The sequence below is a fragment of the Phyllobates terribilis genome, unplaced genomic scaffold (genome assembly GCF_046119375.1).
Source record: "Phyllobates terribilis strain yellow unplaced genomic scaffold, ASM4611937v1 Scaffold_43__1_contigs__length_10536358, whole genome shotgun sequence".
Taxonomy (NCBI): Eukaryota; Metazoa; Chordata; class Amphibia; order Anura; family Dendrobatidae; genus Phyllobates; species Phyllobates terribilis.
The window spans coordinates 7,611,132-7,627,770 of NW_027362803.1; the positions used below are offsets into that span (position 1 = coordinate 7,611,132).

The 16,639-nt window shown below is 56.5% G+C and overlaps 1 protein-coding gene across 4 annotated transcripts in view; it reads right to left on the reverse strand.

Moving 5' to 3' along the window:
* Positions 1-16,639, reverse strand: part of LOC141191440 (oocyte zinc finger protein XlCOF7.1-like) — a 159,761-nt gene that overhangs the window by 33,851 nt on the left and 109,271 nt on the right. The window lies entirely within an intron of this gene.

The window sequence follows — 16,639 nt, forward strand, 5'->3', positions numbered from 1 at the left end:
CGGCACAAGCAGCAGACCCTGCAGCCCCACCATATTACAGCGGCACAAGCAGCAGAGTCTGCAGGCCACCCTCCAATATTACAGCACCACAAGCAGCAGAGCCTGGAGCCCCCCCATATCACAGCGACACAAACAGCAGAGCCTGCAGCCCCCCCCCCTATCACAGTGGCACAAGCAGCAGAGCCTGCAGCCCCCCCATATCACAGCGGCACAAGCAGCAGAGCCTGCAGCCCCCCATATTACAGCGGCACAAGCAGCAGAGCCTGCAGCCCCCCCATATCACTGGGGCACAAGCAGCAGAGCCTGCAGCCCCCCACCCCATATCACAGCGTCACAAGCAGCAGAGCCTGCAGCCCCCCCCCATATCACAGTGGCACAAGCAGCAGAGCCTGCAGCCCCCCCCCCATATCACAGTGGCACAAGCAGCAGAGCCTGCAACCCCACCATATCACAGCGGCACAAGCAGCAGAGCATGCAGCCGCCGCATATTACAGCGACACAAACAGCAGAGCCTGCACCCCCCCATATTACAGTGACACAAGCAGCAGAGCCTGCAACCCCCCCATATTACAGCGACACAAGCAGCAGAGCCTGCAGCCCCCCCCTATTACAGTGACACAAGCAGCAGAGCCCGCAGCCCTCCCCACATTAGTGACAAAAGCAGCAGAGCCCGCAGCCCCCCATATTACAGTGACAAGCAGCAGAGCCTGCAGCCCCCCATATTACAGTGACAAGCAGCAAAGCCTGCAGCCCCCCATATTACACTGACAAGCAGCAGAGCCCGCAGCCCGCCATACTACAGTGGTCCCATCAGCAGAGCCTGCAGCTCCCCCATATTACAGCGACACAAGGAGCGGAGCTTGCAGCCCCCCCATATTACAGCGACACAAGGAGCAGAGCCTGCAGCCCCCCCCCATTACAGTGACACAAGCAGCAGAGCCCGCAGCCTCCCATATTACAGTGACAAGCAGCAGAGCCCGCAGCCCCCCATATTACAGTGACAAGCAGCAGAGCCCGCAGCCCCACCATATTACAGTGACAAGCAGCAGAGCCCGCAGCCCCCCATATTACAGTGACAAGCAGCAGAGCCCGCAGCCCCCCCATATTACAGTGACAAGCAGCAGAGCCCGCAGTCCCCCCCATATAATAATAATAATAATAATAATAGTTTATTTTTATAGCGCCAACATATTCCGCAGCACTTTACAAATTTTAGGGGGGACTTATACAGACAATACAGAATAAGCATATCTCATATCGAACGGAGTGAGGGCCCTGCTCGCGAGCTTACAGTCTATGAGGAAGTGGGGGAGACACAAAAGGTAAAAAGTACATATATTGTATAATGCAGCCTTGATATACTGAATAGGATAAATAATAATACATGGACTGGTCGCCAGCCAGTATGTGTGCAGTCCTGACAGAGGCTTTTATGTGCATGGTTGGTTTGAACCCGAAGTTGAAGAAGATTTTAATATGGGGGAAAGCTGGGATGGACAGAGTGTGTTTAGGTGATACGCCAGTCTAAAGAAATGTGTTTTTAGGGTTCGCTTGAAACTGTGGGTATTGGGAATTAATCGAACTGTCCTGGGTAGTGCATTCCAGAGAATTGGCGCAGCACGCGAGAAATCTTGGAGACGGGAGTGGGAAGTTCGGATTATGGAGGATTTTAGTTTCAAGTCATTTGCAGAACGGAGGGCACGTGTAGGGTGGTAGACTGAGACAAGGGAGGAGATGTAGGGGGGTACTGAAGCATGGAGCGCTTTGTGGGTAAGCGTGATAAGTTTAAAACGAACTCTATATTGGATGGGCAACCAATGCAATGACTGGCACAGGGAAGAGGCATCTGAGTAGCGGTTGGCGAGGAATATGATCCTGGCTGCTGCGTTCAGGACGGATTGGAGAGGGGAGAGTTTAGTAAGAGGGAGACCGATTAGTAGAGCGTTGCAATAGTCAAGACGAGAATGAATAAGAGCGACAGTAAGAGTTTTTGCCGAGTCAAAGGTGAGAAAAGTCCTGATTCTTGAGATGTTTTTGAGGTGTAGATGACATGAACGAGCGAGTGATTTGATGTGAGGAGTGAAAGAAAGATCTGAATCAAAAATGACCCCAAGACAGCGGGCTTGTAGCTGGGGAGTAATGGTTGAGCCACAAACGGAGATGGCAATATCGGGCACAGGTAGATTAATGGAGGGAGGAAAGACGAGTAGTTCAGTTTTTGACAGATTCAGTTTTAGGTAGAGGGAGGACATAATGTTAGACACAGCAGAAAGACAATCACTGGTCTTTTGTAGTAATGCAGGGGTGATGTCCGGAGCAGAGGTGTATAATTGGGTGTCATCAGCATAGAGATGGTACTGAAAACCGAATCTACTGATTGTTTGTCCAATAGGAGCGGTGTATAAGGAGAAAAGAAGGGGGCCTAGGACTGATCCTTGAGGAACCCCGACAGTAAGAGGAAGTAGGGAGGAGGAGGAGCCGGCAAAAGACACAGAGAAGGAGCGGTCAGAGAGATAAGAGGAGAACCAGGAGAGAACCGTGTCCTTGAGGCCAATAGTGCGGAGCATAGTGAGGAGGAGCTGGTGATCCACAGTGTCAAATGCTGCAGAGAGATCCAGGAGAATCAGCAGGGAGTAGTGACCATTAGATTTAGCTGTTAGTAGATCATTAGAGACTTTAGTGAGGGCAGTTTCAGTAGAATGTAAAGAGCGGAAACCAGATTGTAAAGGGTCAAGAAGAGAGTTGTCTGAGAGATAGCGGATTAGACGGGAGTGGACCAGGCGTTCCAGGAGTTTAGAGATAAAGGGAAGATTGGAAACAGGTCTGTAGTTGGCCGTGCAGTTCTGGTCGAGGGATGGTTTTTTAAGTAATGGTTGTATGCTGGCGTGTTTAAAAGAAGAGGGAAAGATACCAGATGAGAGGGAAAGGTTGAAAATTTTAGTTAGGTGAGAGGTGACAGCTGGAGCAAGGGACTGAAGGAGATGTGAGGGAATAGGGTCGCTGGTGCAGGTGGTAGGGCGAGAAGATGCAAGGAGCCTGATCACTTCATCTTCCGTGACTGGTTCGAAGTCAGAAAATGAGCAAGATACAATGTGGCGGGGGGGAGCATGCATAACATTTGGGGATTGGGAGAAAATTTCCTGTCGGATATTGTCAATTTTTTCTTTGAAATAGTTAGCCAGATCGTCAGCGCTGAGGTCGGTGGTTGGGGCCTGTGCTGTTTGATTGAGGAGAGAATGAAACGTGTCAAAGAGTCGTTTAGGATTATTGGAAAGTGAGATGATGAGGTTGTTAAAGTAGGTTTGTTTGGAGAGGTGAAGGGCAGAGTTATATGTTTTCAGCATAAATTTATAGTGGAGGAAATCTTCGGGCAGATTTGATTTTCTCCACAGCCGTTCAGCGCACCTGGAGTACCTCTGGAGAAGACGTGTTTGAGGCGTGTGCCAGGGTTGTCGCCGTCTATGCCGAATTGTTCTTTGTGTAGGAGGTGCGGCTTCATCCAGGGCGCATAGCATTATTTTGTTATAATGCTTCAATGCAGATTCGGGACATGAGAGGGAGGAGATTGGGGCCAATGATGATTGCAACCTTTTTATAAATTTCTGGGTGTTAATGGCGCGTAAATTTCTATAAGTGTGGACGGTGGGAGTGTCTTGAGTAAAGTCACAGTTCTTGACAGAGAATGAAAGAAGATTATGGTCAGAGAGTGGAAGGGGAGAGTTAGGAAAGTCATGTACTGAGCAAAGCCGGGAGAAGATCAGGTCCAATGTGTTCCCGTCCTCATGTGTAGGAGAATTAGCAAGCTGTGAAAGGCCGAAGGAGGAGGTTAATGATAAAAGATGCGTGGCAGATGGGGAAAGAGGATCGCCAATTGGGATGTTAAAGTCTCCCATGATTATCGTGGGGATGTCGCAGGATAGAAAATTTGTAAGCCAGGCAGCAAAGTGATCCAGGAATTGACGGGGGGGACCTGGGGGGCGATAGACAACCGCCACTCGCAGGGAGAAGGGCCGGTAGAGTCTGACTGTGTGGGCCTCAAAGGACGGGAAGATAAGGGAGGGTACAGGGGGGATAACCTGAAAAGTACATTTTGTTGAAAGAAGCAGACCAACACCTCCACCTGATCTGTTGTCAGGTCGCGGGGTATGGGAGAAATGTAGGCCACCATAGGAGAGAGCAGTGACAAGCAGCAGAGCCCACAGCCCCCCCATATTACAGTGACAAGCAGCAGAGCCCGCAGTCCCCCATATTACAGTGACAAGCAGAAGAGCCTGCAGACCCCACATACTACAGTGGCCCCATCAGCAGTGCCAGCAGCCCCCGACATACTACAGTGGCCCCATCAGCAGAGCATGCAGCCCCCCATATTACAGTGACAAGCAGCAGATCTTGCAGTCCCCCATATTACAGAGACAAGCAGCAGAGCATGCAGCCCCCAACATACTACAGTGGCCCCATCAGCAGAGCATGCAGCCCCCCATATTACAGTGACAAGCAGCAGATCTTGCAGTCACCCATATTACAGAGACAAGCAGCAGAGCATGCAGCCCCCAACATACTACAGTGGCCCCATCAGCAGAGCCTGCAGCACCCCACATACTACAGTGGTCACATCAGCAGAGCCTGCAGCCTCCCATACTACAGTGGCTCCATCAGAAGAGCCTGCAGCCCCCCCACATACTACAGTGGTCCCATCAGCAGTGCCTGCAGCCCCCCACATACTACAGTGGTCCCATCAGCAGAGACTGCAGCCTCCCACATACTACAGTGGTCCCATCAGCAGAGCCTGCAGCCCCCCACATACTACAGTGGCCCCATCAGCAGAGCCTGCAGCCCCCCACATATAACAGTGGTCCCATCAGCAGAGCCTGCAGCTTCCCACATACTACAGTGGCTCCATCAGCAGAGCCTGCAGCCCCCCCACATACTACAGTGGCTCCATCAGCAGAGCCTGCAGCCCCTCATATACTACAGTGGCTCCATCAGCAGAGCCTGCAGACCCCCACATACTACAGAGGCTCCATCAGCAGAGCCTGCAGCCCCCCACATACTACAGTGGCCCCATCAGCAGAGCCTGCAGCCCCCCACATATAACAGTGGTCCCATCAGCAGAGCCTGCAGCTCCCCACATACTACAGTGGCTCCATCAGCAGAGCCTGCAGCCCCCCCACATACTACAGTGGCTCCATCAGCAGAGCCTGCAGCCCCTCATATACTACAGTGGCTCCATCAGCAGAGCCTGCAGACCCCCACATACTACAGTGGCTCCATCAGCAGAGCCTGCAGCCCCCCCACATACTACAGTGGCTCCATCAGAAGAGCCTGCAGCCCCCCACATACTACAGTGGCCCCATCAGCAGAGCCTGCAGTCCCCCACATACTACAGTGGCCCCATCAGCAGAGCCTGCAGCCCCCCACATACTACAGTGGTCCCATCAGCAGAGACTGCAGCCCCCCACATATAACAGTGGTCACATCAGCAGAGCCTGCAGCCTCCCATACTACAGTGGCTCCATCAGAAGAGCCTGCAGCCCCCCCACATACTACAGTGGTCCCATCAGCAGTGCCTGTGACGCGCCCCCTGGGCCAGCGCTGTTAGGGATACCCGGAGCCGGATCAGATGGGGGTTGTAGTCTCCGAGTGGCTGTGACCCGGTCCGTGCCCAGGGTGTCAAGCTCAGTGTGTGGCAGTCCTTATGATGTTACTAGATGTTCTTTTGTGTCGACTACGCCACCCGTTGATTTGCGGTCAAAAGGCCGCCGCTGCAGCAGGGTCCACTGAGGCTGGTGATGTGTGTGCAGCTTAGGTAGTATAACCCCCAACGGGAGGGGTATAGCCTCAGGGGGTCAGCCGTGGAGGATGGTGGTTGTGAAGGTGCAGCAAGGAGACTCAGAGACATAAAATGCAGTTCCAGGGTTTTACTTACTGGTGTTGCTCGGGTCACTGTGTACAGCAGTGACCACCCAAGCCGTGCTGCGTCCACCAGGTCCTGGACTCGGTCAACTCCCAGGCAACTCCGGAGTGTGGTCCTGAGCTCCTTTCTGTCTCTCCCTTCTTCTGGCCGTTCCCACCAGGGATCCACCTAAGTCCGGCTCCCTCGGGCCTCTTGTTGGTCAAGCCTCCTCTGGGCTCCCTGACCCTATTCTTGGTCTGCCTTCCGGGTGGATTTAGTGGGTGGTCGTGGCAGATCCTGCCCACGACCTCCGGTTCCTGGCTAAGGTGTGCTGTAGCCTCTGCCAGCTTGGGATCCGGTACCCTGTTGCCGACCCTTCACCCTATTAGCTCTCTTATGGGCTCTTGGGGTCCCCTCTGCGCCTCTGGGTCTCTCTCTCTTCTCCTCTGCTCTGCTTCTCAGGTTACACTCTGACAGACTGACGTCTCACAGACTGACAACTGACTGACTGACCCTGATCTAAGATGGTGCCCACCTTATATACTCCCTCTATGTGTGAGCTCAGGTGACCAGCACCCAATGAGCTCCTAGCTTTACCCAGGCTGCTCCCCCTATCTGCCCCTACACTACTGGGATGTTCCACCCCCTCCCACTCCAGCCAGGAACAGACACTGTCGTACCTGCACATTTCTCTAGTGGGAGTACCATCGGTCTGTTCCCCGGAAATGGGATGTGTGTAGTGCATGCAGCCTACTAGCTCAGTTCCACACTCCATCCTTACCCGGGAGTGGAATATCACACCTCTGGGTTGAGGTGCAATACCCCTGTAGCAGCCGAATCCTCAGGGTGCTACATTCCCCCCTGGTAAATCACAGCACGTCCTCGGGCTGTAAGATATAAACATCCAAAACATACAAAATTTTTTTTTTTCATAAACATATAAAACATATAAGACATCATATACATCATCAGCAGCAATAAACTCTTCATATAAAAACTTTTCATAAATAACATTCTTGTTTCTGGTTCCTCCGGTCACGGTGCAACTTGTGACCGGGTAAAGTGCTACAGTCTCTTGAAGAAAACAGTTTCCTATAAAACCGGTAGGGGGCGCTTTAGGAAGCGAAACTATATACAAGGGAAATATGGCCGCTCTCAGTCCTCGGCCAGGTATTAGGGAGGAATGACCGCTCTCAGTCCTCGGTCAGTGGGAATAGGGACACACGGGTTTCAGTTCAATTGGCTGGTCCCAACGGGGACTATATTTTAACTAGAACAGTTCTTATACCCTGACGGGTAACTATGTACAGTCTCTCTCTACCGTACTTCAACGACGGCGTCCTCCTGCTCCTTCTTTAGATTCTTCAGACCCGTCCGGGTCCTCTTGCTCCTCCTCACACCGCAGCTCCTCCTCCGTCAGGCGATGCACATGGAGGGCGTAGGGTCCTTTGGCACACTTGTGCCGGGTGAAGGTGACCTCGTCCCCTACATACAGGTCACGACCTCTGTGTCCCTCCGGCAGATGGCTTTCTACGTCTCTGCGGGTGACAAAGACGTCGCCGGGGGTGTGATGATCCCTGATGAAACCCCAACCGTGCTGCAGTTGGAATTTAATTACAGTCCCGGTGGCACGGGGACCGTGGGCTGCACGGGGGTTCCTCCGGGTCCGGCTCTTCTGCTCCGCGCTCCTTATCTGCGCTTGCTGTTCCCGGACCCGCCTCTCTCTCCGCTCCCTCTCGAAGACCTCGAGCTGCTGCCGGCAGCACTCTGCACGCTCCGCTGCGGCCGCCCGAGTCTCCTGGGTGAACCCCATGAGGTCTTCTCCAGTGGGGTCCCACTCGAACTGTGCCTCCTCCAGCGGGGGCGAGGTCCTCCTTGCGGGCTTCGGAACCGGAATCAGGGGTTCGTCTAGGGGTCTCTCTTTCCGGAGTCGGGGATGGTGAAACTCCGGTGGCCATATGAAGGGCTGCCCATCCGGGCACGTATGCTGGGCGAATAGATCTTCACCCAGGTGCGGCACTCGAGATGTTGAGGGCGCGTTGATGGTAGCGGCGCCCGGGTTGACCAGGCCTTGCGACCAGGCTTGGGGCACGCTAAAGGAAAAGGGCACCGTAAGAACGGCGGCGCCCGTGGTTACTCGGCCCTGCGACCAGGCTGGTGGCTCCGCGGAGGTAGGGGGCGCTGTTGGTATTGCGGCGCCCGGAGGTACTAGGCCTTGCGACCAGGCCGGTGGTATTTCCTGCTTGGCCACGCTCGAGGTCGAGGCGTGTGACGTCACAGGGGTCGCGGCCGCGGTTTCCGGTTGAGGCCTAGTCGGCGGCGGTGACGATGCAGCGACGGGCACGGCAGGGGGAATTTCGGGCTCTGCGACGGGGAGCTGGGGCAGGCACGCGGTTTCCCGGCTCAGGTTAGAGACGTCCCCTTTACCTGCCTCCGTCCGTTCAGCTCCCTTCTCGGCGCCGTCTCCTGCCTTCATTCCTCCTGCGCCATCCTCAGAGGCGGTCTGTCTCCTCGTCTCGGGCGGCGTGCTCCGCTGACGGGTTCCGGTCTGCTGGGCCATCTCTCGGCTCCACTCCGTCAGCGTGTCTTGCTGCACCTGGGCCATCCTCCGTGCGAGGCCCTCCAGCGCGGTCTGTGCACACTCCCGGTCTCGGGGGAGCTGTGCTAGGATCTCCAGCAGGCCTTCTGGAGTGGCGACCTGCAACAGGCTCCTGACCACTGGGTCGGTGCTGCCTGACTCTCCCTCCATCTCCGGGTAGGCTCTCTCTGGACTCTCTTCCAGACGTCTTGTCTCCGGGTGCGCTCTCTCCAGACTCCTCCAGGCGACACCTATCTTTGTTCTCTTCTTCTGTCTCCGCCCACATTGAGGGTGGTCCCGGGGCAACTTCAGTTCCAGGGGCAGTTCTCTTACGCTGATGGACACTTTCAGCATCACAGTCTCTGTTGGTGGGCGCGGTTTCCGCTTTTGGCGCCATTCTTCGACCTGGCCCACGATGGGAGGTGACCTTTTGCCACCCTCTGGCACGCCCATAATGGCGTCCGCTCTTCCAAGGCGGGAAATCTTCGGAAATGGCGGGAATCGTCTCCCAGTGGCGGGAAACTCCATGGATGGCGGGAAAAAGCTGCAAATGGCGGACAACCGGCGGGAAACGACCTGTGATGGGGCCCGATGGCGGGGACCCTCCGGAACCGGCGGGAGACTTCTTTTTAAGGTAACGGTGAACTTTTCTTCAGGCACGCAGTACCCGGTTGTTGCGGGCACGTGATCCTGCCGACTACGCCAAAGTTGACGCGCCCCCTGGGCCAGCGCTGTTAGGGATACCCGGAGCCGGATCAGATGGGGGTTGTAGTCTCCGAGTGGCTGTGACCCGGTCCGTGCCCAGGGTGTCAAGCTCAGTGTGTGGCAGTCCTTATGATGTTACTAGATGTTCTTTTGTGTCGACTACGCCACCCGTTGATTTGCGGTCAAAAGGCCGCCGCTGCAGCAGGGTCCACTGAGGCTGGTGATGTGTGTGCAGCTTAGGTAGTATAACCCCCAACGGGAGGGGTATAGCCTCAGGGGGTCAGCCGTGGAGGATGGTGGTTGTGAAGGTGCAGCAAGGAGACTCAGAGACATAACATGCAGTTCCAGGGTTTTACTTACCGGTGTTGCTCGGGTCACTGTGTACAGCAGTGACCACCCAAGCCGTGCTGCGTCCACCAGGTCCTGGACTCGGTCAACTCCCAGGCAACTCCGGAGTGTGGTCCTGAGCTCCTTTCTGTCTCTCCCTTCTTCTGGCCGTTCCCACCAGGGATCCACCTAAGTCCGGCTCCCTCGGGCCTCTTGTTGGTCAAGCCTCCTCTGGGCTCCCTGACCCTATTCTTGGTCTGCCTTCCGGGTGGATTTAGTGGGTGGTCGTGGCAGATCCTGCCCACGACCTCCGGTTCCTGGCTAAGGTGTGCTGTAGCCTCTGCCAGCTTGGGATCCGGTACCCTGTTGCCGACCCTTCACCCTATTAGCTCTCTTATGGGCTCTTGGGGTCCCCTCTGCGCCTCTGGGTCTCTCTCTCTTCTCCTCTGCTCTGCTTCTCAGGTTACACTCTGACAGACTGACGTCTCACAGACTGACAACTGACTGACTGACCCTGATCTAAGATGGTGCCCACCTTATATACTCCCTCTATGTGTGAGCTCAGGTGACCAGCACCCAATGAGCTCCTAGCTTTACCCAGGCTGCTCCCCCTATCTGCCCCTACACTACTGGGATGTTCCACCCCCCTCCCACTCCAGCCAGGAACAGACACTGTCGTACCTGCACATTTCTCTAGTGGGAGTACCATCGGTCTGTTCCCCGGAAATGGGATGTGTGTAGTGCATGCAGCCTACTAGCTCAGTTCCACACTCCATCCTTACCCGGGAGTGGAATATCACACCTCTGGGTTGAGGTGCAATACCCCTGTAGCAGCCGAATCCTCAGGGTGCTACACCTGCAGCCCCCCACATACTACAGTGGTCCCATCAGCAGAGACTGCAGCCTCCCACATACTACAGTGGTCCCATCAGCAGAGCCTGCAGCCCCCCACATACTACAGTGGCCCCATCAGCAGAGCCTGGAACACCCCACATACTACAGTGGCCTCATCAGCAGAGCCTGCAGCCCCCCACATACTACAGTGGCTCCATCAGCAGAGCCTGCAGCCCCCCACATACTACAGTGGCTCCATCAGCAGAGCCTGCAGCCCCCCATATACTACAGTGGCCTCATCAGCAGAGCCTGCAGCCCCCCACATACTACAGTGGCTCCATCAGCAAAGCCTGAAGCCTCACACATACTACAGTGGCCTCATCAGCAGAGCCTGCAGCCCCCCACATACTACAGTGGCCCCATCAGCAGAGCCTGTAGCCCCCCACATACTACAGTGGCTCCATCAGCAGAGCCTGAAGCCTCACACATACTACAGTGGCCTCATCAGCAGAGCCTGCAGCCCCCCACATACTACAGTGTTCCCATCAGCAGAGCCTGCGGCCTCCAACATACTACAATGGCCCCATCAGCAGAGCCTGCAGCCCCCCGCATACTACAGTGGCTCCATCAGCAGAGCCTGCAGCCCCCCACATACTACAGTGGCTCCATCAGCAGAGCCTGCAGCCCCCCACATACTACAGTGGCTCCATCAGCAGAGCCTGCAGCCCTCCGCATACTACAGTGGCTCCATCAGCAGAGCCTGCAGCCTCCCACATACTACAGTGGCTCCATCAGCAGAGCCTGCAGCCTCCCACATACTACAGTGGCTCCATCAGCAGAGCCTGCAGCCCCCACATACTACAGTGGCCCCATCAGCAGAGCATGCAGCCCCCCACATACTACAGTGTTCCCATCAGAAGAGCCTGCAGCCCCCACATACTACAGTGGCTCCATCAGCAGAGCCTGCAGCCCCCCACATACTACAGTGGCTCCATCAGCAAAGCCTGCAGCCCCCCCACATACTACAGTGGCTCCATCAGCAGAGCCTGCAGCCCCCACACAGTACAGTGGCTCCATCAGCAGAGCCTGCAGCCCGCACATACTACAGTGGCTCCATCAGCAGAGACTGCAGCCTCCCACATACTACAGTGGCTCCATCAGCAGAGACTGCAGCCCCCCACATACTACAGTGGCTCCATCAGCAGAGCCTGGAACACCCCACATACTACAGTGGCCTCATCAGCAGAGCCTGCAGCCCCCCACATACTACAGTGGCTCCATCAGCAGAGCCTGCAGCCCCCCACATACTACAGTGGCTCCATCAGCAGAGCCTGCAGCCCCCCACATACTACAGTGGCCTCATCAGCAGAGCCTGCAGCCCCCCACATACTACAGTGGCTCCATCAGCAGAGCCTGAAGCCTCACACATACTACAGTGGCCTCATCAGCAGAGCCTGCAGCCCCCCACATACTACAGTGGCCCCATCAGCAGAGCCTGCAGCCCCCCACATACTACAGTGGTCCCATCAGCAGAGCCTGCAGCCCCCCATATACTACAGTGGTCCCATCAGCAGAGCCTGCAGCCTCCCATACTACAGTGGCCTCATCAGCAGAGCCTGCAGCCCCCCACATACTACAGTGGCTCCATCAGCAGAGCCTGCAGCCCCCCACATACTACAGTGGCTCCATCAGCAGAGCCTGCAGCCCCCCACATACTACAGTGGCCTCATCAGCAGAGCCTGCAGTCCCCCACATACTACAGTGGCTCCATCAGCAGAGCCTGAAGCCTCACACATACTACAGTGGCCTCATCAGCAGAGCCTGCAGCCCCCCACATACTCCAGTGGCCCCATCAGCAGAGCCTGCAGCCCCCCACATACTACAGTGGTCCCATCAGCAGAGCCTGCAGCCCCCCATATACTACAGTGGTCCCATCAGCAGAGCCTGCAGCCCCCCATATACTACAGTGGCCCCATCAGCAGAGCCTGCAGCCCCCTACATACTACAGTGGTCCCATCAGCAGAGCCTGCAGCCTCCCATATACTACAGTGGCCCCATCAGCAGTGCCAGCAGCCCCAAACATACTACAGTGGCCTCATCAGCAGAGCCTGCAGCCCCGCACATACTACAGTGGTCCCATCAGCAGAGCCTGCAGCCCCCCACATACTACAGTGGCCTCATCAGCAGTGCCTGAAGCCCCCCACATACTACAGTGGTCCCATCAGCAGAGCCTGCAGCTCCCCACATATTACAGCGACACAAGGAGCAGAGCCTGCAGCCCCCCATATTACAGCGACACAAGGAGCGGAGCCTGCAGCCCCCCCATATTACAGCGACACAAGGAGCGGAGCCTGCAGCCCTCCCATATTACAGTGACAAAAGGAGCAGAGCCTGCAGCCCCCCCCATTACAGTGACACAAGCAGTAGAGCCCGCAGCCCCCCATACTACAGTGACGCAAGAAGCAGAGCCCGCAGCCCCCCCCATATTAGTGACACAAGCAGCAGAGCCCGCAGCCCCCCATATTAGTGACAAGCAGCAGAGCCAGCAGCCCCCCATATTACAGTGACAAGCAGCAGAGCACGCAGCCCCCCATATTACAGTGACAAGCAGCAGAGCCCGCAGCCCCCCCATATTACAGTGACAAGCAGCAGAGCCCGTAGCCCCCCATATTAGTGACAAGCAGCAGAGCACACTGCCCCCCATATTACAGTGACAAGCAGCAGAGCCCGCAGCCCCCCCATATTACAGTGACAAGCAGCAGAGCCCGCAGCCCCCCCATATTACAGTGACATGCAGCAGAGCCCGCAGCCCCCCCATATTACAGTGACAAGCAGCAGAGCCCGCAGCCCCCCATATTAGTGACAAGCAGCAGAGCACACTGCCCCCCTTATCACAGTGACAAGCAGCAGAGCCCGCCGCCCCCCATATTACAGTGACAAGCAGAAGAGCCTGCAGACCCCACATACTACAGTGGCCCCATCAGCAGAGCCTGCAGCCCCCCACATACTACAGTGGCCTCATCAGCAGAGCCTGCAGCCCCCCACATACTACAGTGGTCCCATCAGCAGAGCATGCCGCCCCCCACATACTACAGTGGCTCCATCAGCAGAGCCTGCAGCCCCCCACATACTACAGTGGCCCCGTCAGCAGAGCCTGCAGCCCCCCACATACTACAGTGCCCACATCAGCAGAGCAGGCAGCCCCCCACATACTACAGTGGCTTCATCAGCAAAGCCTGAAGCCACCCACATACTACAGCGGTCCCATCAGCAGAGCATGCAGCCCCCCACATACTACAGTGGCCTCATCAGCAGAGCCTGCAGCCCCCCCCCCACATACTACAGTGGCTCCATCAGCAGAGCATGCAGCCCCCCACATACTACAGCGGTCCCATCAGCAGAGCCTGCTGCCTCCCACATACTACAGTGGCCCTATCAGCAGAGCCTGCAGCCCCCCACACACTACAGTGGCTCCATCAGCAGAGCCTGCAGCCCCCCACACACTACAGTGGCTCCATCAGCAGAGCCTGCAGCCCCCCACATACTACAGTGGCCCCATCAGCAGAGCCTGCAGCCCCCCACATACTACAGTGGTCCCATCAGCAAAGCATGCAGCCTCCCACATACTACAGTGGTCCCATCAGCAGAGCCTGCAGCCCCCCACATACTACAGTGGCCTCATCAGCAGAGCCTGCAGCCCCCACATACTACAGTGGCCCCATCAGCAGAGCCTGCAGCCCCCCACATACTACAGTGGCCCCATCAGCAGAGCCTGCAGCCCCCCATATACAACAGTGGCCCATCAGCAGAGCCTGCAGCCCCCCATATACAACAGTGGCCCCATCAGCAGAGCCTGCAGCCCCCCATATACTACAGTGATCCCATCAGCAGAGCCTGCAGCCCCCCATATACTACAGTGGTCCCATCAGCAGAGCCTGCAGCCTCCCATACTACAGTGGCCCCATCAGCAGAGCCTGCAGCCCCCCATATACTACAGTGATCCCATCAGCAGAGCCTGCAGCCCCCCACATACTACAGTGGCTCCATCAGCAGAGCCTGCAGCCCCCCGCATACTACAGTGGCTCCATCAGCAGAGCCTGCAGCCTCCCACATACTACAGTGGCTCCATCAGCAGAGCCTGCAGCCTCCCACATACTACAGTGGCTCCATCAGCAGAGCCTGCAGTCCCCACACAGTACAGTGGCTCCATCAGCAGAGCCTGCAGACCCCCGCATACTACAGTGGCTCCATAAGCAGAGACTGCAGCCTCCCACATACTACAGTGGCTCCATCATCAGAGCCTGCAGCCCCCCACATACTACAGTGGCCTCATCAGTAGAGCTTGCAGCCCTCCTACATACTACAGTGGCCTCATCAGAAGAGCCTGCAGCACCCCCCCATACTACAGTGGTCCCATCAGCAGAGCCTGCAGCCCCCAACATACTACAATGGCCCCATCAGCAGAGCCTGCAGCCCCCCACATACTACAGTGGCTCCATAAGCAGAGACTGCAGCCTCCCACATACTACAGTGGCTCCATCAGCAGAGCCTGCAGCCCCCCACATACTACAGTGGCCTCATCAGTAGAGCTTGCAGCCCTCCTACATACTACAGTGGCCTCATCAGAAGAGCCTGCAGCCCCCCACATACTACAGTGGTCCCATCAGCAGAGCATGCAGCCCCCCACATACTACAGTAGTCCCATCAGCAGAGCCTGCAGCCCCCAACATACTACAATGGCCCCATCAGCAGAGCCTGCAGCCCCCCACATACTACAGTGGCCCCATCAGCAGAGCATACAGCCCCCCACATACTACAGTGTTCCCATCAGCAGAGCCTGCGGCCTCCAACATACTACAATGGCCCCATCAGCAGAGCCTGCAGCCCCCCACATACTACAGTGGCTCCATCAGCAGAGCCTGCAGCCCCCCACATACTACAGTGGCTCCATCAGCAGAGCCTGCAGCCCCCCACATACTACAGTGGCTCCATCAGCAGAGCCTGCAGCCCCCCACATACTACAGTGGCTCCATCAGCAGAGCCTGCAGCCCCCCGCATACTACAGTGGCTCCATCAGCAGAGCCTGCAGCCTCCCACATACTACAGTGGCTCCATCAGCAGAGCCTGCAGCCTCCCACATACTACAGTGGCTCCATCAGCAGAGCCTGCAGCCCCCACACAGTACAGTGGCTCCATCAGCAGAGCCTGCAGCCCCCCACATACTACAGTGGCTCCATCAGCAGAGACTGCAGCCTCCCACATACTACAGTGGCTCCATCAGCAGAGCCTGCAGCCCCCCACATACTACAGTGGCTCCATCAGCAGAGCCTGCAGCCTCCCACATACTACAGTGGCTCCATCAGCAGAGCCTGCAGCCTCCCACATACTACAGTGGCTCCATCAGCAGAGCCTGCAGCCCCCACACAGTACAGTGGCTCCATCAGCAGAGCCTGCAGCCCCCCACATACTACAGTGGCTCCATCAGCAGAGCCTGCAGCCCCCCACATTCTACAGTGGTCCCATCAGCAGAGCCTGCAGCCCCCCACATACTACAGTGGTCCCATCAGCAGAGCCTGCAGCCTCCCACATACTACAGCGGTCCCCCATCAGCAGAGTCTGCAGCCCCCCACATACTACAGCGGTCCCATCAGCAGAGCCTGCAGCCCCCCACATACTACAGCGGTCCCCCATCAGCAGAGCCTGCAGCCCCCCACATACTACAGTGGTCCCCCATCAGCAGAGCCTGCAGCCCCCCACATACTACAGTGGCCCCATCAGCAGAGCCTGCAGCCCCCCACATACTACAGTGGCCTCATCAGCAGAGCCTGCAGCACCCCCACATACTACAGTGGCCTCATCAGCAGAGCCTGCAGCCTCCCACATACTACAGTGGTCCCCCATCAGCAGAGCCTGCAGCCCCCCACATACTACAGTGGTCCCCCATCAGCAGAGCCTCCTCCTTCAGCATAACTATAAACAAAGGCTACAGGAGCTGCTCTTGCCGTGTTACAGTATAGGCTGCTCCGTCTGCCTATGACAAGTAAGACTAAGGCTGTGTGCCCACGTAGCGTTTTTCAAGGGTATATGCTGCGGAATTTCCGCAGCGTAAACGCTTGAAAAACGCATGTATATCCGCACCCCATGGTCCCCAATGGCATTCCGCAATGTCAATGCCCATGCTGAGGATTTTTCGGCGTTTATGCTGCGTTCAAAAATCCGCAGCATGTCATTTAATTTTGCGTTTCCGCAAGCAGAATTGCCTTTGTCCAATGCATAAAAAACGCAAGGCAATTCCGCATGTG